This window comes from Balaenoptera borealis (assembly GCF_965194805.1).
Source record: "Balaenoptera borealis genome assembly, chromosome: 15".
Lineage (NCBI taxonomy): Eukaryota > Metazoa > Chordata > Mammalia > Artiodactyla > Balaenopteridae > Balaenoptera > Balaenoptera borealis.
This window is the reverse complement of record NC_138871.1, coordinates 69,879,284-69,900,113: the sequence shown is the minus strand read 5'-3', so window position 1 is coordinate 69,900,113 and position 20,830 is coordinate 69,879,284. Positions and strand designations below refer to the sequence as shown.

The 20,830-nt window shown below is 39.4% G+C and overlaps 1 protein-coding gene across 4 annotated transcripts in view; it reads left to right on the top strand.

Moving 5' to 3' along the window:
• BABAM2 (BRISC and BRCA1 A complex member 2) overlaps positions 1–20,830 on the top strand; it is a 450,608-nt gene that overhangs the window by 239,359 nt on the left and 190,419 nt on the right. The gene's annotated exons all lie outside the window — the stretch shown is intronic.

The window sequence follows — 20,830 nt, the reverse complement described above, 5'->3', positions numbered from 1 at the left end:
AGACTCTAGGTCCATCCACCTCATTACAAATAACTCAATTTCATTTCTTTTTATGGCTGAGTAATATTGCATTGTATATATGTGCCACATCTTCTTTATCCATTCATTTGTCGATGGACACTTAGGTTGCTTCCATGTCCTGGCTATTGTAAATAGAGCTGCAATGAACATTGTGGTACATGACTCTTTTTGAATTATGGTTTTCTCAGGGTAGATGCCCAGTAGTGGGATTGCTGGGTCGTATGGTAGCTCTATTTTTAGTTTTTTAAGGAACCTCCATACTGTTCTCTGTAGTGGCTGTACCAATTTACATTCCCACCAACAGTGCAAGAGGGTTCCCGCTTCTCCACACCCTCTCCAGCATTTATTGTTTGTAGATTTTTTGATGTTGGCCATTCTGATGGTGTGAGGTGATACCTCATTGTAGTTTTCATTTGCATTTCTCTAATGATTAGTGATGCTGAGCATCCTTTCATGTGTTTGTTGGCAATCTGTATATCTTCCTTGGAGAAATGTCTATTTAGGTCTTCTGCCCATTTTTGGACTGGGTTGTTTGTTTTTTTGATATTGAGCTGCATGAGCTGCTTGTATATTTTGGAGATTAATCCTTTGTCAGTTGCTTCGTGTGCAAATATTTTCTCCCATTCTGAGGGTTGTCTTTTCGTCTTGTTTATGGCTTCTTTTGCTGTGCAAAAGCTTTTAAGTTTCGTTAGGTCCCATTTGTTTATTTTTGTTTTTATTTCCATTTCTCTAGGAGGTGGGTCAAAAAGGGTCTTGCTGTGATTTATGTCATAGAGTGTTCTGCCTATGTTTTCCTCTAAGAGTTTTATAGTGTCTGGCCTTACATTTAGGTCTTTAATGCATTTTGAGTTTATTTTTGTGTATGGTGTTACGGACTGTTCTAATTTCATTCTTTTACATGTAGCTGTCCAGTTTTCCCAGCACCACTTATTGAAGAGGCTGTCTTTTCTCCATTGTATATTCGTGCCTCCTTTATCAAAGATAAGGTGACCATATGTGTGTGGGTTTAACTGTGGGCTTTCTATCCTGTTCCATTGATCTGTGTTTCTGTTTTTGTGCCAGTACCATACGGTCTTGAGCACTGTAGCTTTGTAGTATAGTCTGAAGTCAGGGAGCCTGATTGCTCCAGCTCCGTTTTTCTTTCTCAAGATTGCTTTGGCTATTTGGGGTCTTTTATGTTTCCATACAAATCGTGCAATTTTTTTGTTCTGGTTCTGTGAAAAATGCCACTGGCAGTTTGATAGAGATTGCATTGAATCGGTAGATTGCTTTGGGTAGTGTAGTCATTTTCACAGTGTCGATTCCTCCAATCCAAGAACATGGTATATCTCTCCATCTGTTTGTATCATGTTTCATTTCCTTCATCAGTGTCTTATAGTTTTCTGCATACACGTCTCTTGTCTCCTTAGGTAAGTTTATTCCTAGGTATTTTATTCTTTTTGTTGCAGTGGTAAATGGGAGTGTTTCCTTAATTTCTCTTTCAGATTTTTCATCATTAGTGTTTAGGAATGCAGGAGATTTCTGTGCATTAATTTTGTATCCTGCTACTTTAACAGAAGCATTGATTAGCTCTAGTTGTTTTCTGGTAGAATCTTTAGGAGTCTCTATGTATAGTATCATGTCATCTGCAAACAGTGACAGTTTTACTTCTTCTTTTCTGATTTGGATTCCTTTTATTTGTTTTTCTTCTCTGATTGCTGTGGCTAAAACTTCCAAAACTATGTTGAATAATAGTGGTGAGAGTGGGCAACCTTGTCTTTTTCCTGATCTTAGTGGAAATGATTTCAGTTTTTCACCATTGAGAACGACGTTGGCTGTGGGTTTGTCATATATAGCCTTAATTATGTTGAGGTAAGTTCCCTCTATGCCTACTTTCAGGAGGGTTTTTATCATAAATGCGTGCTGAATTTTGTCAAAAGCTTTTTCTGCATCTATTGAGATTATCTTATGGTTTTTGTCCTTCAATTTGTTAATATGGTGTATCACATTGATTGATTTGCGTATATTGAAGAATCCTTGCATTCCTGGGGTAAACCCCACTTGATCATGGTGTATGATCCTTTTAATGTGCTGTTGGATTCCATTTGCTAGTATATTGTTGAGGATTTTTGCATCTATGTTCATCAGTGATATTGGCCTGTAGTTTTCTTTTTTTGTCACATTTTGTCTGGTTTTGATATCAAGGTGATGGTGGTCTTGTAGAATGAGTTTGAGAGTGTTCCTCCGTCTGCTATATTTTGGAAGAGTTTGAGAAGGATAGGTGTTAGTTCTTCTCTAAATGTTTGATAGAATTCGCCTGTGAAGCCATCCGGTCCTGGGCTTTTGTTGGTTGGAAGATTTTTAATCACAGTGTCAATTTCAGTACTTGTGATTGGTCAGTTCATATTTTCTGTTTCTTCCTGGTTCAGTCTTGGAAGATTGTGCTTTTCTAAGAATTTGTCCATTTCTTCCAGGTTGTCCATTTTATTGGCGTATAGTTGCTTGTAGTAATCTCTCATGATCCTTTGTATTTCTGCAGTGTCAGTTGTTACTTCTCCTTTTTCACTTCTCATTCTGTTGATTTGAGTCTTCTCCCATTTTTTCTTGTTGAGTCTGGCTAATGTTTTATCAATTTTGTTTATCTTCTCAAAGAACCAGCGTTCAGTTTTACTGATCTTTGCTATCGTTTCCTTTATTTCTTTTTCATTTATTTCTGATCTGTTCTTTATGATTTCTTTCCTTCTGCTAACTTTGGGGTGTTTTTGTTCTTCTTTCTCTAATTGCTTTAGGCGTAAACTTAGGATGTTTATTTGAGATGTTTGTTGTTTCTTGAGGTAGGATTCTATTGCTATTCACTTCCCTCTTAGAACTGCTTTTGCTGCATCCCATAGGTTTTGGGTCGTCGTGTTTTCATTGTCATTTGTTTCTAGGTATTTTTTGATTTCTTCAGTGATCTCTTGGTTATTTAATAGTGTATTGTTTAGCCTCCATGTGTTTGTATTTTTTACAGTTTTTTTCCTGTAATTGATATCTAGTCTCATAGTGTTTTGTTTGGAAAAGATACTTGATATGATTTCAGTTTTCTTAAATTTACCAAGGCTTGATTTGTGGCCCAAGATATGATCTATCCTGGCGAATGTTCCATGAGCCCTTGACAAGAAAGTGTTATCTGCCGTTTGTGGATGGAATGTCCCATAAATATCAGTTAAGTCCATCTTGTTTAATGTGTCATTTAATGCTTGTGTTTCCTTATTTATTTTCATTTTGGATGATCTGCCCATTGGTGAAAGTAGTGTGTTAAAGTCCCCTACTATTATCGTGTTACTGTCGATTTCCCCTTTTATGGCTGTTAGCATTTGCCTTATGTATTGAGGTGCCCCTATGTTGGGTGCATAAATATTTACAATTGTTATATCTTCTTCTTGGATTGATCCCTTGATCATTATGTAGTGTCCTTCTTTGTCTCTTGAAATAGTCTTTATTTTAAAGTTTATTTTGTCTAATATGAGAATTGCTACCCCAGCTTTCTTTTGATTTCCATTTGCATGGAATGTCTTTTTCCATCCCCTCACTTTCATTCTGTATGTGTCCCTAGGTCTGAAGTGGGTCTCTTGTAGACAGCATATGTACGGGTCTTGTTTTTGTATCCATTCAGCCAGTCTGTGTCTTTTGGTTGGAGCATTTAATCCATTTACATTTAAGGTAATTATTGATATGTATGTTCCTATTACCATTTTCTTAATTGTTTTGAGTTTGTTATTGTAAGTCTTTTCCTTCTATTGTGTTTCCTGCCTAGAGAAGTTCCTTTAGCATTTGTTGTAAAGCTGGTCTGGTGGTGCTGAATTCTCTTCGCTTTTGCTTGTCTGTAAAGGTTTTAATTTCTCTGTCTAATCTGAATGAGATCCTTGCTGGGTAGAGTCATCTTGGTTGTAGGTTTTTCCCTTTCATCGCTTTCAGTATGTCCTGCTACTCCCTTCTGGCTTGCAGAGTTCCTGCTGAAAGATCAGCTGTTAACCTTATGGGGATTCCCTTGTAAGTTCATTGTTGCGTTTCCCTTGCTGCTTTTAATATTTTTTCTTTGTATTTAATTTTTGATAGTTTGATTAATATGTGTCTTGGCGTGTTTCTCCTTGGATTTATCCTGTATGGGACTCTCTGCGCTTCTGCACTTGATTGACTATTTCCTTTCCCATATTAGGGAAGTCTTCAACTATAATCTCTTCAAATATTTTCTCAGTCCCTCTCTTTTTCTCTTCTTCTTCTCGGACCCCTATAATTCAACTCTTGGTGCGTTTAATGTTGTCCCAGAGGTCTCTGAGACTGACCTCAATTCTTTTCATTCTGTTTTCTTTATTCTGCTCTGTGGTAGTTATTTCCACTATTTTATCTTCCAGGTCACTTATCCGTTCTTTTCCTCAGTTATTCTGCTATTGATTCCTTCTAGAGAATTTTTAATTTCATTTATTGTGTTGTTCATCATTGTTTGTTTGCTCTTTAGTTCTTCTAGGTCCTTGTTAAACATTTCTTGTAGTTTCTCCATTCTATTTTCAGGATTCCTGATCATCTTTACTATCATTACTCTGAATTTTTTTTCAGGTAGACTTCCTATTTCCTCTTCATTTCTTTGGTCTGGTGGGTGTTTACTTTGCTTCTTCATCTGCTGCATGTTTCTCTGTCTTCTCATTTTGCTTAACTTACTGTGTTTAGGGTCTTCTTTTTGCAGGCTGCAGGTTCGTAGTTCACGTTGTTTTTGTGTCTGCCCCCAGTGGGTGAGGTTGGTTCAGTGGGTTGTGTAGGCTTCCTGGTGGAGGGGACTGGTGCCTGTGTTCTGGTGGATGGGGCTGGATCTTGTCTTTCTGGTGGGCAGGACTGCATCTGGTAGTGTGTTTGGGGGTGTCTGTGAACGTATTATGATTTTAGGCAGTCTCTCTGCTAATGGGTGGGGTTGTATTCCTGTCTTGCTAGTTGTTTGGCATGGGGTGACCAGCACTGGAGCTTACTGGTCGTTGAGTGGAGCTGGTTCTTAGTGTTGAGATGGAGATCTCTGAGAGAGTTCTCGCTGATTGATATTACATGGGGCCGGGAGGTCTCTGGTGGTCCAATGTCCTGAACTTGGCTCTCCCACCTCAGAGTCTCAGGCCTGACACCCGACTGGAGTGCCAAGACCCTGTCAGCCACACGGCTGAGAAGAAAAGGGAGAAAAGAAAGAGAGAAAGAAAAATAAATAAAATAAAATAAAATAAAATAATTAAAACAAAAAATAAAGAAATATTATTACAAAATTTTTTTAATTAAAAATTTTTTTAAGTAATAAAAAAAAAAGGAAGAGAGCAACCAAACCAGTAAACAAATCAACCAATGATAACAAGTGCTAAGAACTATACTGAGATAAACATAAAAATCAGAAACTAGTCAGTTGCACACAGCAAACCCCAAGTCTACAGTTGCTCCCAAAGTCCACTGCCTCAATTTTAGGGTGATTTGTTGTCTATTCAGGTATTTTGCAGTTGCAGGGTACGTCGAGCTGCTTGTGGAGATTTAATCCCCTGCTTCTGAGGCTGCTGGGAGAAATTTCCCTTTCTCGTCTTTGTTCACACAGCTCCTGGGGTTCAACCTTGGATATGACCCCGCCTCTGCATGTAGGTCACCCTGTGGCATCTGTTCTTCGCCCAGACAGGAGGGGGTTAAAGGGATGGCTGAATAGGGGGCTCTGGCTCACTGAGGCTTGGGGGAGGGAGGGGTACAGAATGCAGGGCGAGCCTGTGGCGGCAGAGGCCAGTGTGATGTTGCATCAGCCTGATGCGCGCCGTGCGTTCTCCTGGGGAAATTGTGCTTGGATCACGGGACCCCGACGTTGGCAGGCTGCACAGGGTCCCAGGAGGGGAGGTGTGGGTAGTGACCCGTGCTTGCACATAGGATTCTTGGTGGCTGCAGCAGCAGCCTTAGCGTTTTATGCTCGTCTCTGGTGTCCACACTGGTAGTCACGGCTCACGCCCGTCGCTGGAGCTCATTAAGGCAGTGCTCTGAATCCCCTCTCCTCGCGCACCCTGAAACAATGGTCTCTTGCCTCTTAGGCAGGTCCAAACTTTTTCCCAGACTCCCTCCTGCTAGCTGTGGCGCACCAGCCCCCTTCAGGCTGTGTTCATGCAGCCAACCCCAGTCCTCTCCCTGGGATCCAACCTCCGAAGCCCCAGCCTCAGCTCCCAGCCCCCACCCGTCCCAGCGGGTGAGCAGACAAGCTTCTTGGGCTGATGAATGCTGGTCCGCACCAGTCCTCTGTGCGGGAGCCTCTCCACTTTGTCCTCTGCACCCCTGTTGCTGCGCTCTCCTCTGCGGCTCCAAAGCTTCCCCCTCGTCCACCCCCTGTCTCCACGAGTGAAGGGGCTTCCTAGTGTGTGGAAACTTTTCCTCCTTCTCACCTCCCTCCCAGAGGGGCAGGTCCCGTCCCTATGCTTTTGTCTCTGATTTTTCTGTTTTCTTTTGCCCTACCCAGGTACGTGGGGAGTTTCTTGCCTTTTGGGAAGTCTGAGGTCTTCTTCCAGCGTTCAGTAGGTGTTCTGTAGGAGCTGTTCCACATGTAGATGTATTTCTGATGTATTTGTGGGGAGGAAGGTGATCTCCATGTCTTACTCCTCTGCCATCTTGAAGGCCCTGTGGTACAAGTAGTTTAATATCACATTTGTGTTTTAATTCAATAACTTTATTCTGCAGTAATGAATCTTATAAGGACTAACCTTGCAACGTGCTTATTGTTGGCTAAAATTCTTTACTAGCTTATTCTACTTCAAAGGAAGTTGAGGTTCATCGAAAATGGATTGTAAGCAGATTTGGTTGGGAACTTCTGACAGGACAGATTTTTCATCAGCAGAGAGAGTTTTTACAGACCAATTGAAATGTATTATTAAAATTCTCTGTAAGTCATATAGTCAGGGTTGGCTGATTTCTGTCTGAGATGTGGTCACCATCCACATTCATGTACTAAGCTCTTTTCACCCCCTCTGTCCTTAGTTGCTTTAATTTATGAATCATGGACATACAGTCTTACACACTGATAAAAGACATGGCTGTTTATCCTCAAATATGGAAGATTATGAGCATTAATAACCCACAGGCATTCTCTGCTCTATTTATATACATGACAGCACCTAGGACAGGATCTTACAGTAACAGGCGCTCAATGACTGTTTTCATTTATAACTGAAAATACTGACCCATAGCAGTAAGAGGCCAAAGGGTGTTGAAGGCAGTACAGTGAAGTGGTAACAGGCAAGGGTTCCAGGGTTAAGCATATCTGGTTTAAACCTGGGTTCTGTCACTTAGCAGCTGGCAAAATAGGTAACATCTTTGAACTTGTTTCCTCATCCGTAAAATAGGGGTAATAATACCTATTTCATAGTGTTGTTTTGAGCATTCTATTAAATACTGTTCATAAAGCATTAAGTGCAGTGCCTGGCACTATAGCAAGTAGTAGCTATTAATGTTATTATCACTGATATAGTTTACAGGAGAAGAGTGAGTGACTGAGTGAGTGGGTTAGTGGTTAGTAGGACAAGTTGGGGCAGAAAAGGAGAGGATGAGTAAACAAGTGAGTGAATACTAGTTCTGGAGTAGCCACTTAGTACATACATAATGAGTGAAATTAAGAAGGTATTTTGGTGATGACAAAAAAGAGTTATCAATAAAACATCACAAGATGTGGGTAATAAGAATGTATCAGTTAAGCTGCAGCCAAGAATTTGCCAGCTCAGAAAAGCAATGTTGCCAGCATCCACATTAATTTTCTTTGAAGTGACTGCACCTACTTTGCAAGTAAACTTGCTAATAAAATATTTCTCACTCTAAAAGTCAAAGATAGGAGGGGAAAAATTATTGGTGAAGGGAATATTTTAAAAGCGATTTTCTATTTCTAAAATCTAACTTTCTACATTTACCCCCCTCTTTTTATGTTAAGAACTGGCCACAGCTTACTTTTCCAGATCAGTTTCCGGTCATTTCCCCTTCTGTAGCCTGTCCTTCACTTGAAGTTTTCTTAATTCACATGTACTCTCTTGCCTCCATGCCTTTGCTAAAGCTGTTACCTCCATGTAAAATGCCCTTCTCTAATGCCCTCTTTGCATTGAAATATTGTACATTTTCTAAGGCCTTAATCAAATGCCATCTACCACCCATTTTCCCTGAGCACAATTAGTCTAGCCTTCCCCTGAGTTCTTATAACACTGAATTTATATCGCTCTTATACTCTGCCCACCACAGATTTAGTTAGTGGTGTGTGGTTTGTTTTTTTTTTTTTCATCTTTTAACTATGAAGCAACTCAAGGGCAAGGAACACGTCTTTTCATTCCTTTAATGCTTTTACGAATGCAGTACACAGTAAATAATAGCAAATAATAGTAAATAATTGTCAGTGTTCTAGGTCAGTAAGTAATTCTCACAAGAAAATGTGAAGATGCTGCACTGAGAAGTTGTACAATTTTCCTGGTTGATACAAGTTCACTTAGTAGAACTGCATTTGTAATACCAAAGAAAAACGAACAAAAGTTCTTATGCCCTTCAGTAGAAGTTGTAAAAATGAGGTTTTAGAGAAAGGTTAAAATGGAAAGTGGCCAAATTGTGGTATGACCTTCTAAGGGCTTACATAGTTGCTAAAGTTATTAATATCTTTGGTTAACTCTTACAGAGTTCAGAGCATAGAAAAGAGGTAATGTCATTTCATTAAGGCCAAGGTCATAGGATAGATTATAGGAACTGAGTGAAGAGAGGTTGGTACTATCTTTGATATTGTGTTAAGCTCTCATTTGTTTTCTGTGTTTCATGCTATCCTGTCAACTTTTAACTATCGAGGCATTGATTATAGAGTCAGACTTGGAGAGTTCTTTCAGGAGTCATGGGAAAAGCATCCCATGTGGGCCCGCCCGAAGCTGATGCCAGAAGCTTGCCCTAGCCGAGGCTTGTACTCTTTTTGGCTTCTGCTGTGGCTCTTTCTAGGAAGTTCCAAGCCCCATGCAGTGTATTTGACAGGCAGAGGCCCAGGAGACCAATAGCCTCATCCACATTAGGTAAAAATTGTCAAGAAAAGACTCTCCATGGGCATGGAAGGATATCTTGAGCTTGGGAGAGCCCCCATTTTAGTCTGGCTGATATATCTCTGCCCCAGCTTGTCTGTGCAGTAGGCAAGGGTACTGTGCTCACGTTAACTAGTCTCAGAAATAGGAGAAGGCTACTTTGGGGTCTTGTCATCACATGTAAGGAAAGGGATCATTTACTGTACCCTAAAGATTTCTAGGGACATGGATACCAACTGCCCCCAAATTAGAGACTGCCACAAAAGGGAACATCTGTCAGAGACATTGGGTAGAAAGCTCCCAAGTGTATTATAATTTATGAAGCTCTGCAATGCAGTCTCACTTCAGAAGTCTGTCCTGGAATTGTTGTCTGGTGTTTCTGGCAGCGCTGGAAAGCATGACTGACTGGTCGCCTTTATAGTGTTTAGATGCGTGTTGTTTCCTGGTCTCCCGCTGTGTGCGTATATGGCTTGCAAAGTAAACGCTTCTGAGAACTTTGTGTTCTTCTCCAACAAGGGACATTTATGAAACACACATATTTCAGAGTCCATACATTTGTTTTCCAAGGAACCAAAACCAGTCAGTTGAATTAGACACAAAGGACTGTTCATTAAATAAAAAATAGTTAGTGGTAAAGTATGGAAAAAAAGCTAGTGGTAAGTTATGCAAATTAAATTTTGGTTGAATAATAGGAGTTGGGGGGGGGGGAACTAGATTCCAAACCAGTTGCCTTTTTTTCCTGGCATAAAAGCTGGAATCGTAGGATAACGTCATCAGAGCTGGCACTAAACCTGCTCTACCTTCCCCTCCTCCCCAGACTGTTGGCAGTTCTGGTGGTGACACCAGAGGTTAAATGGGCAGCAGAGGCTGCACAGTTCTCTTCCCCAAAAGGTGTGGGCCCTTTCCTTGGCTTGAGCTGGTTTGTGGGAGTAGTTTGAAGAAAACCAACTCGTCACTCCCTGTGCTGTTCCCACTCTGTGCATAAAAAGAGGACTTCAGCCCCTGAGGCGGACCAGGTGGCATCTTTCACAAGTACAGAATTTGTTTTTAGAACTTTGTGTTGTTGAGTTACAGCCCCGCCTTGGAAATAAATACTCAAAGCTTACCAGCCCACAAACACTCACTATTAGTGAGGCCTTTGTGCCTGCAAATATCCATGCATTCATTCTTTCAGGCAAAAAAATGCAGTGAAAAGTGACCAAGTGTAAGGCCCTTTGCTAGATGCTTCAAAATGAGATATGGCTTATGCCCTTAGTTTGCTTATAATCAGTAAGGGAGATAAGAACAAATATGACATGTTCCAACTTGTATGTAGAAAAAGCACGATTAGATTTGGCATTAGAAGCCCTCTGTTCCTCCACTTGCGAGCTGGCAGTCTTGCTTAAGATACTTAACCTTTTTGAGCCTCATTTCATCTTCTGTAAAGGGGGATAAATCTTAGGCTTCAGTTTCATCCACTCCAAGGTGGGATATATATGAAAGTGCCTAGTGTAGTGTTTGACTCATGGTTGATGTTCAGTTAGTGCTTCTTGAGTTGTATGAACACCTAAGAAAAGACATTAACTACTGAAAGACTTCAAGGGAAGAGGAGGAGATCACATTTCCAGTCAATTTGTGAGGAGGGGACTTTGGAAAACTTTGGAAGTGTGGCATTTCCAATGCAGTGTGGCTTTTCTAGAGATTAAATATGTAATACTGTAACAATAAAAATGTATTTGTTTTGTGCTTTGAAATGTTCAAATTGCTTTAAGATTTACCATCCCATCTGATCTTCATGATAATATTCCTAGCATGAGTTTTTTTTTTAATTGAAGTATAGTTGATTTACAATGTTGTGTTAATTTCTGCTGTACAGCAAAGTGACTCAGTTATACATATATATACATTCTTTTTTTATATTATTTTCCATTATGGTTTATCATAGGATATTGAATATAGTTTCCTGTGCTATACAGTAGGTCCTTGTTGTTTATCCATTCTGTATATAAAAGCTCACATCTGCTAACCCCCAACCTCCCACTCCACCCCTCCCCCAACCCCCTCCCCCTTGGCAACCACAAGTCTGTTCTCTATGTCTGTGAGTCTGTTTCTGTTTTGTAGATAGGTTCATTTGTGTCATATTCTAGATTCCACATATAAGTGATATCATATGGTATTTGTCTTTCTCCTTCTGACTTACTTTACTTAGTAGGATAATCTCTAGGTCCATCCATGTTGCTGCAAATGGCCTTATTTCATTCCTTTTTATTGCTGAGTAGTATTCCATTGTATATATGTACGACAATTTCTTTATCCATTTATCTGTCGATGAACATTTAGGTTGTTTCCATGTCTTGGCTGTTGTGAATAGTCTAGCACGAGTTTTATAATACATCTTTTTCCCTCTAAAACCTGGAATTCTTAGACCCTTCCTAGCATCCTTCACTGCTTTTACTTCCTTTTCCAACCCATTAAATTATGCTAAATTATGTTTCCCGTGATTCCACCCCTAGGCCTCTTTCATGGCCTCACCTCTTTGTGGATGACCCTCAAATCCCTATTTCGAATCCCAGCTTTTCTCCCTGTTTGCAGATCTGCTTTTCTAGCCACTTGATAGATACATCCTTTTGTGTGTTCGGTTGACACCTCAAATTCAAAGTGTCTGAAACCAAACTCATCATTCCTCCAGTAGATGAGTGTTTTCTGCTTCACGGCCTTCTTTCTGTTCACAGTACTCTCGTGGTCTTCCATGCCCAGGTGCTGCATCTCAAGGGCAATAGCCAGCCCACTGTTTTATACTAGAAAACCTATCTCCACAATATCTCTATTTTTGTCATTCCTCCTGTCATTTCACTTCAGTCCTTCAGTTGCCATGTCTCCTGATGGCCTTGTAACTTTTCCTCCTATTTCAGTTTATTTTGCACAAAACTCTCACTATCTTCTTGAAGTAAGTTCCAGTCATGTAGTGTCCTTTCCTTGCTCCACACCACCAGTGCCTCCCTGTTACCAACTGAATTAAGCACGGCTCTCTCATCATCCAAAGTATTCTCTGTCTTAATCCCAGCTTGCCTTTCCACCCTGATCTGGCTTCTATATATTTCCTGTTGTTCAGCCAAACTGGTTTTTTGTGTGTGATTTCCTGTGAACACCCTTTGTACTTTTTTCATTGTTGTATCTTTGCTTGGACTGCTTCTTATACTAGAACATTGAATTTATTTTCCTCTCCTATAGGGTCTGTCCTCTTTATTCTTCTCCATCGCCACCTTCTCCGTGGAACTTTTCTGCCCACCACCACCTGCCTCTGCAGCATGACTGCACTCTCCCCTCGTGTGTTTGTGCCTCTATTATCGTACTGTTTCCCTGGACTATAAACTCTATAAGGGCGGGCTTCTTTTTCCAGCAGTTGAGGGTTGGTGAGCCACAGCCTACCTCCTGCCAAGCTGGCCCTGCCCTTGGGTCCCACGTGAGCTCAGCCGCAGTCGCCACCTATTGGACTCCCTGGTGGGGCAGAAAGCTTTGGACCTGTTGGATCCCTGTGCCTGCAAAGGCACGTGGTTTCCATTGTCGTTTCTTGTTGCTGTGCTTTGTGGCTAGCCAGCAGACTTGTTTCCCTGTGAACCCTGGCCTTGTTTCTGAGAGGTGGAGCTTCATTTTGTAGGAGTGGCTTATCAGCTGAATCCTGGAAGTGGTACATGTGCTTCTGATCTCGTGTGACCTGTCATCTACTCCTGCTGTGGCCTTTCCAGCCTCTCTTTCCCTGCCTTTACCCCCACAGTGTGCCTGGCCACAGACATGGTCCCTTGGAACATTTGGATAGCCTGTAATCCGCAAAGACTGGGATAAGCAGAAATTTGACTAAAGGGCCTAGAGAAAGGGGGTGGGGAGAACTGAATATTAAAGTAATACTTAGAATTATGGGTGAGATTTCATGAGATTATGGATATTAAATTCAGATAAATCAGATAAAATAAGTTTTTTAAAAGCAATGAGCAAATTCAGTATTTTGTGATTTTATTTAAATTTGATACTGAATGCAACATCTTAACGGGATGGGGAATTTTCATTTTAGATGCTCAAAAGACTTTTTAGAATAACTAGAGAAATTGTGCAAGTAAACACAGGTAGATTTAAAAGAAAAGTAAATCTTGCCTTTTATTTTTAAAGCTGTATCAACTCTCTCAGATCTCTTGGGATGATTTTGTGTCAGGATTTAAGTAATAGAACATCATAGTAAACATGGTTTAATTTAGCCTTACTTATGTTTGCTTGAGTCACTGAGATAATCCTATAATAAATATTGTGCTCCTGGAGTGGTTTTTTTTTTTTTCTCTTTGATAAATATATAGTCCTGAGTATGCTAAGACAACCAGCTGTCAGGAGAGATGTGTATTTGGTTTTAGTGGAGTGAGCTATCTTAGTCTCTAGGGACTTGAGATGTTCATTTTACTAGTCCGGGAGCAGGGCCAGAAGGGTTCTTCGTGACTTAGAATGGAATTCTGAAGAGTAAGTTCAGCAAGTTTTCATTAGTGAGTTTGGCCTTTTGTCTTGCCTGTGCCTCCCAAAAGATCAAGAGCTCAGCCTGCACTTGGAAACATTACAAAAAAGACCAGAATGGAATTTAGTTCAGGGAAAAAAATCGATCAGTCCCCAAATACCATATTTTTGGAAACATTCTGGTGCAGAACTCCTGTCCCCCCAGCCGCCTAAGTTAGTGACAGATTAATGTTTTTATCTAGCTTTCTTTTTAGGCAGACAATAGACATTTAGAAAGAAGATGTATATAAGTCTGTGATACCTTAAATCTCACTGGTACATGTTTCTTAAACTTGTTGGACCCTTAAGCTCTGTCTTAGATTTATTTTGTGTCTTTGGGCAGTTCTGTGTCTTGTTTCTTTCAAATGCTGTTCTCTCTACAGCATAATGATTAGCTTAAAGCTGTAAGATATAATGTGTCCTCATTTAAAAGCTGAGGCCTAGCACCTTTCTACTAAACATCTCAAGGATTTTGTGCAGTTTTTTCTGTAATGAAGACGAGAACCTTATGATTTTCAATTTAACAGTATATCTCAACAGCGAAGCTCTGAGCACGGATCATTACGTACAGTCAGTGTTCATTTATATTTATTCACAAGTAGGAAAATATTCCTCAGTGAAAGGTCTGAGATAAAGAGTGGGTAGTTCATGAAAACATTAAGCTGTGTTATAGGTGGGAACAGAGAAATAAGAAAGTGGAAGAGAAAATAGTCTAGAATGTTCCAGAACTGATGGAAGGCACCAAATAGAAGTACAAGGAAACTCAAACAGGCTAAATAAAAAGAAATTGACACCTAGATACATCATCTGAACAGCAAAGAGGAAAAGTATCTGAAATTGACACATTGTGTATAAAGGAATAGCAGATTGACACCAACCTCGTTGACAATCTTGGAGAGTCATGGACTTTACCCCAGAAAAATGTACAGACACAGAAAATTCAAATAAAGTTCTGAAAGTAACACACCTGCCCCTGAAGCCAATTCATAAACTTCATTTAAGGATCCTTGTTCTAGATTTCATTTCTTCATTGTTAATTGCCTTCTGTGCTAGCTCATGCTGAAACAATCATGGAAGCTTCAAATTTAATATGTAAAGTGCAAATTATCATCTGACATTGCCCATCTCCCCTTCCTCAAAATCTACTCTTCTCCTATGTTCTTATTTTCATTAATGACTTAACTGTCCTTCTACTGACCACAGCCATGAAACCTAGGCATCCTATTTTTGACCTTCCTCCCGCCATTGTTTCCTGTATCTAAACAACTGCCACTTGATGTTGCCTCGATGGTGTCTCTCACATTTATCTCCTCACCCTTCCCCCCAGCCCTATTTCAAGCCTCTATGTTCCTAACTCTTTGCAGATTAATCTTTCAAAAGCATAACTCCATCCATGTCACTGCCTTGCTTAAACACTCTTAGTGTCTCTTTAGTGAACAGGCGAGAAAACTGCCTGCTACATTGTCCTGTGTGAGGAGCTCAGTTCCCACCATACTCCCAGCCTCTGTGTACCACATATCCCAGACACGTGAACCACGGGCGATGCAACCAGGGATAGGTACTTCTGGGGATTCTCCTTAATTTTTTTTATAAGTGTAGCTGTATTTGTTTAAAACTTTTTATCCAACATTTTTAGGTGTGTTGTAGCAAGAGGACTCCTTAGGTTATCTAGGTGGCCATATTGCCAAGATGTTCTTCTGCCTTGTGTCTTGATTGTTCTAGTTTCCACAGGGTCGACTATGATTGTAGATGTGCTCTGAATGATATTCCACTGATATTCTGCTGTGCAGCTGTTGAAACTCTTTCCTGTTTTTCTTTACTTCTTGTGTTTTTTAGTAAACCTCTATCCTTTCAGATAACTTAGCTGAGCCATTGTCATCTCTCCATCAGACTATTGAAATACTGTTCTAAGTGGTCTCCTGCACCCACTCCTTCCCCTTTTCCATCTAGTTGCCACTCTGCAGGCGGAGTGGACTTCCGAGAACAAATCTGCTCTCATCATTCTCTTGCTTAAAAGCCAAGTTCATGCCCTTTCCTCATAAATGATCACTCACCAGCTTTATCCGACTTGTTGCTTTCCCCCATATCTCCCAGGCATATTCCTTTTTTTTTTTTTTTAACTACCTAATCTAGTATATCCTCAAGTTCTAGCATTTTTTTCTTCGTACTATCTTGAAGTCTGAACTCCTCCAAGTCTATTTCTTCCTATCTTGTTGTTTCAGTTAACTTCCTTTTTAATCCTTTTTGTCAATAACTGGGTGGAAGTAGAAACTAGTGTGTAAATGATGAAATTATGAAAAAGATGGTCATCAGTGCTATGAGGCACTTATCCCCATTCCTTCCAAGTGTGAAGAATGATCTTTAATGTCGAAACCTTTTACATGAGGGTGGAAGGAAGGCTTGACTACAAGGAGTCAGCACAGGAGAATTTTTTAGGATGATGGAATTGTTCTGTATCATGATTGTGGTGGTGGATATACAACTCTATGCATTTGTCAAAACTCATAGAACTGTGCATCACAAAGACTGAACTTTACTGTGAGTAGAAAATAAACTAAAAAAAATTTCACAGACCTATGCAGATAGAAGTAATACTTTTAGCCTTTCATGTTAATAAGTGAATTAAATGCCTTTTAAATGAACTTATATTTTTTTAATCACAACAGGTTGTATATATATTTGAACAATGGATACGTATATACACTTGTAAATGCTGTATATTTGTGGATATATATGTATATATATATGCATGTAGGTGTGTGTATACATATATGTATATACACATACATATTTTTATGTATGTGATATCTCTCTCTCATACACACACACACACACACACACAGAGCATTTATTTGGTCCTCAGATGCTTGGTGTCCAATAAATTAGTAAACCTGCAAGTCTAAGGCCCTATAGTGTCATGAAGCCAACAGATTGGGAACGTTTGCTATCAGGGGTATATAATGAATGATCATTTTTCTAAGAATTCTGTTGATTGATATTTGCTTCAGTAAGAGCACATTTTAACTGGTTTCTTGCTCTCAAAATAGCTAACATAATCACTATGTTAGGAAGCACCTTTTAACCTTATTATTTTGGCTCACAGTGGAATGACTGATTCATGAAGACCCTGCCACTTGCACTCCTCTCTGCCCAACACAAACGCCTAGGTTTCTTAATTTAGCTCATGGTGGGGACAGAGGTACTCCAGGAGCAAGGATCCAGGGTACTGAGCCCTGACACTTGGGAGCTTTCCTCTTGTGTTTGGGCCTTGACCTCCATGAAGCTCATGTGGTTCATAGCACTTCTGTCCCAGTGCTTCTAGCTCTCAGACGTTCCACTGGTTCTCATGTTTCTCAATATGTTTCTATCTCCATGATGTGTGAATTGGTCTATTACATTAATGTATCTTTTACTTAGTTTACAGAGCAGAGTGTGGTTGTCGATAGGGGGATAAGTCAGTTGGGTTTTAAAAATCAAGTCATTCTATCTCGTCTTCTCCCTGAAAATGGGTATGGTTTGTTACATCCACAACATGCCTTCAAAGGGTAATTATTTAGTACCAAGAAGTAATGGCATGGTTCTTGATTACAAGTGTTTGGCGTGAGTAGGTAATGACTAAGGTTATCAGTGTATAAAATTTATATATAAAGTGGAACCCCTTATACCATTCTTGGAAGAAAGGTCTAACACCAATGTTTCAGATTTTACTTTGTAACCTGTTATTAAAGAGCAGGTGATTTGATCCTGGTATGTCTGATTTTGAATCTCATAATACAGGGCTAATAATTTTATTGGATTTTTTCTGGACTTGTTAAAATTCAGACACGCTGTCTTTCACTAGCAGCACTAATGACTTTAATGAATGGAGAAGCCTTTAGTTTTAAACAAAACAAATCATGAGTTAACATAATATCGTAAATAGGACCGTAACAGGGAATGGACATCTTGTCTGTGAACATTATCTTTTATAGAGGGCTTCAACAAAATAGAGGTCATTCTTTTTTTTTTTTTTAACATTTTTATTGGAGTATAATTGCTTTACAGTGGTGAGTTAGTTTCTGCTTTATAACAAAGCGAATCAGCTATACATATACATATATCCCCGTATCTCCTCTCTCTTGCGTCTCCCTCCCACCCTCCCTATCCCACCCCTCCAGGTGGACACAAAGCACCGAGCTGATCTCCCTGTGCTATGTGGCTGCTTCCCACTAGCTATCTGTTTTACATTGGGTAGTGTATATATGTCCATGCCACTCTCTCACTATGTCCCAGCTTACCCTTCCTCCTCTCCGTGTCCTCAAGTGCATTTGCTACTTCTGTGTTTTTATTTCTGTCCTGCCCCTAGGTTCTTCAGAACAATTTTTTTTTTTTTTAGATTCCATATATATGTGTTAACATATGGTATTTGTTCTTCTCTTTCTGACTTACTTCAATCTGTAAGATAGACTCTAGGTCCATCCACCTCATTACAAATAACTCAATTTCGTTTCTTTTTATGGCTGAGTAATATTCCATTGTATATATATGCCACATCTTCTTTATCCATTCATTTGTCGATGGACACTTAGGTTGCTTCCATGTCCTGGCTATTGTAAATAATGCTGCAATGAACATTGTGGTACATGACTCTTTTTGAATTATGGTTTTCTCAGGGTATATGCCCAGTAGTGGGATTGCTGGGTCGTATGGTAGTTCTATTTTTAGTTTTTTAAGGAACCTCCATACTGTTCTCCATACTGGATGTACCAATTTACATTCCCACCACCAGTGCAAGAGGGTTCCCGCTTCTCCACACCCTCTCCAGCATTTATTGTTTGTAGATTTTTTGATGATGGCCATTCTGACTGGTGTGAGGTGATACCTCATTGTAGTTTTGATTTTCATTTCTCTAATGATTAGTGATGTTGAGCATCCTTTCATGTGTTTGTTGGCAATCTGTATATCTTCTTTGGAGAAATGTCTATTTATGTCTTCTGCCCATTTTTGGACTGGGTTGTTTGTTTTTTTGATATTGAGCTGCATGAGGTACTTGTATATTTTGGAGATTAATCCTTTGTCAGTTGCTTCATTTGCAAATATTTTCTCCCATTCTGAGGGTTGTCTTTTTGTCTTGTTTATGGCTTCTTTTGCTGTGCAAAAGCTTTTAAGTTTCATTAGGTCCCATTTGTTTATTTTTGTTTTTATTTCCATTTCTCTAGGAGGTGGGTCAGAAAGGATCTTGCTGTGATTTATGTCATGGAGTGTTCTTCCTATGTTTTCCTCTAAGAGTTTGATGATGTCTGGCCTTACATTTAGGTCTTTAATGCATTTTGAGTTTATTTTTGTGTATGGTGTTAGGGAGTGTTCTAATTTTATTCTTTTACATGTAGCTGTCCAGTTTTCCCAGCACCACTTATTGAAGAGGTTGTCTTTTCTCCATTGTATATTCGTGCCTCCTTTATCAAAGATAAGGTGACCATATGTGCGTGGGTTTGTCTCTGGGCTTTCTATCTTGTTCCATTGATCTATATTTCTGTTTTTGTGCCAGTACCATACTGTCTTGATTACTGTAGCTTTGTAGTACCATATGAAGTCCGGGAGCCTGATTCCTCCCACTCTATTTTTCTTTCTCAAGATTGCTTTGGCTTCAGGGTCTTTTGTGTTTCCATACAAATTGTGCAAGTTTTTTTTCTAGTTCTGTGAAAAATGCCGTTGGTAGTTTGATAGGGTTGCATTGAATCTGTAGATTGCTTTGGGTAGTATAGTCATTTTCACAATGTTGATTCTTCCAATCCAAGAATGTGCTATATCTCTCCATCTGTTTGTATCATGTATCATTTCGTTCATCAGTGTCTTTTAGTTTTCTGCATACAGGTCTTTTGTCTCCTTAGGTAGGTTTATTCCTAGGTATTTTATTCTTTTTGTTGCAGTGGTAAATGGGAGTGTTGCCTTAATTTCTCTTTCAGATTTTTCATCATTAGTATATAGGAATGCAAGAAATTTCTGTGCATTAATTATGTATCCTGCTACTTTATCAGATGCATTGATTAGCTCTAGTAGTTTTCTGGTAGCATCTTTAGGATTCTCTATGTATAGTATCATGTCATCTGCAAACAGTGACAGTTTTACTTCTTCTTTTCTGATTTAGATTCCTTTTGTTTCTTTTTCTTCTCTGATTGCTGTGGCTAAAACTTCCAAAACTATGTTGAATAATAGTGGGGAGAGTCGGCAACCTTGTCTTGTTCTTGGTCTTAGTGGAAATGATATCAGTTTTTCACCATTGAGAATGACGTTGGCTGTGGGATTGTCATATATGGCCTTTATTATGTTGAGGTAAGTTTCCTCTATGCCTACTTTCAGGAGGGTTTTTATCATAAATGCGTGTTGAATTTTGTCAAAAGCATTTTCTGCATTATTGAGATGATCACATGGTTTTTCTCCTTCAATTTGTTAATATGGTGTGTCACATTAATTGAGTTCCATATATTGAAGAATCCTTGCATTCCTGGGATGAATCCAACTTGATCACGGTGTATGATCCTTTTAATGTTTTGTTGGATTCTGTTTGCTAGTATTTTGTTGAGGATTTTTGCATCTATGTTCATCAGTGATATTGGCCTGTAGTTTTCTTTCTTTGTGACATCTTTGTCTGGTTTTGGTATCAGGGTGATGGTGGCCTTGTAGAAGGAGTTTGAGAGTGTTTCTCCCTCTGCTGTATTTTGGAAGAGTTTGAGAAGGATAGGTGTTAGTTCTTCTCTAAATGTTTTATAAAATTCGCCTGTGAAGCCATCTGGTCCTGGGCTTTTGTTTGTTGGAATATTTTTAATCACAGTTTCAATTTCAGTGCTTTTGATTGGCCTGTTTATATTTCCTATTTCTTCCTGGTTCAGTCTCAGAAGATTGTGCTTTTCTAAGAATTTGTCCATTTCTTTCAGGTTGTCCATTTTATTGGCATATAGTTGCTTGTAGTAATCTCTCATGATCCTTTGTATTTCTGCAGTGTCAGTTGTTACTTCTCCTTTTCATTTCTAATTCTATTGATTTGAGTCTTCTCCCTTTTTTTCTTAATGAGTCTGGCTAATGGTTTATCTACTTTGTTTATCTTCTCAAAGAACCAGCTTTTAGTTTTATTGATCTTTGCTATCGTTTCCTTCATTTCTTTTTCATTTATTTCTGATCTGATCTTTGGAATTTCTTTCCTTCTGCTAACTTTGGGTTTTTTTTGTTCTCTTTCTCTAATTGCTTTAGGTGTAAACTTAGGATGTTTATTTGAGATG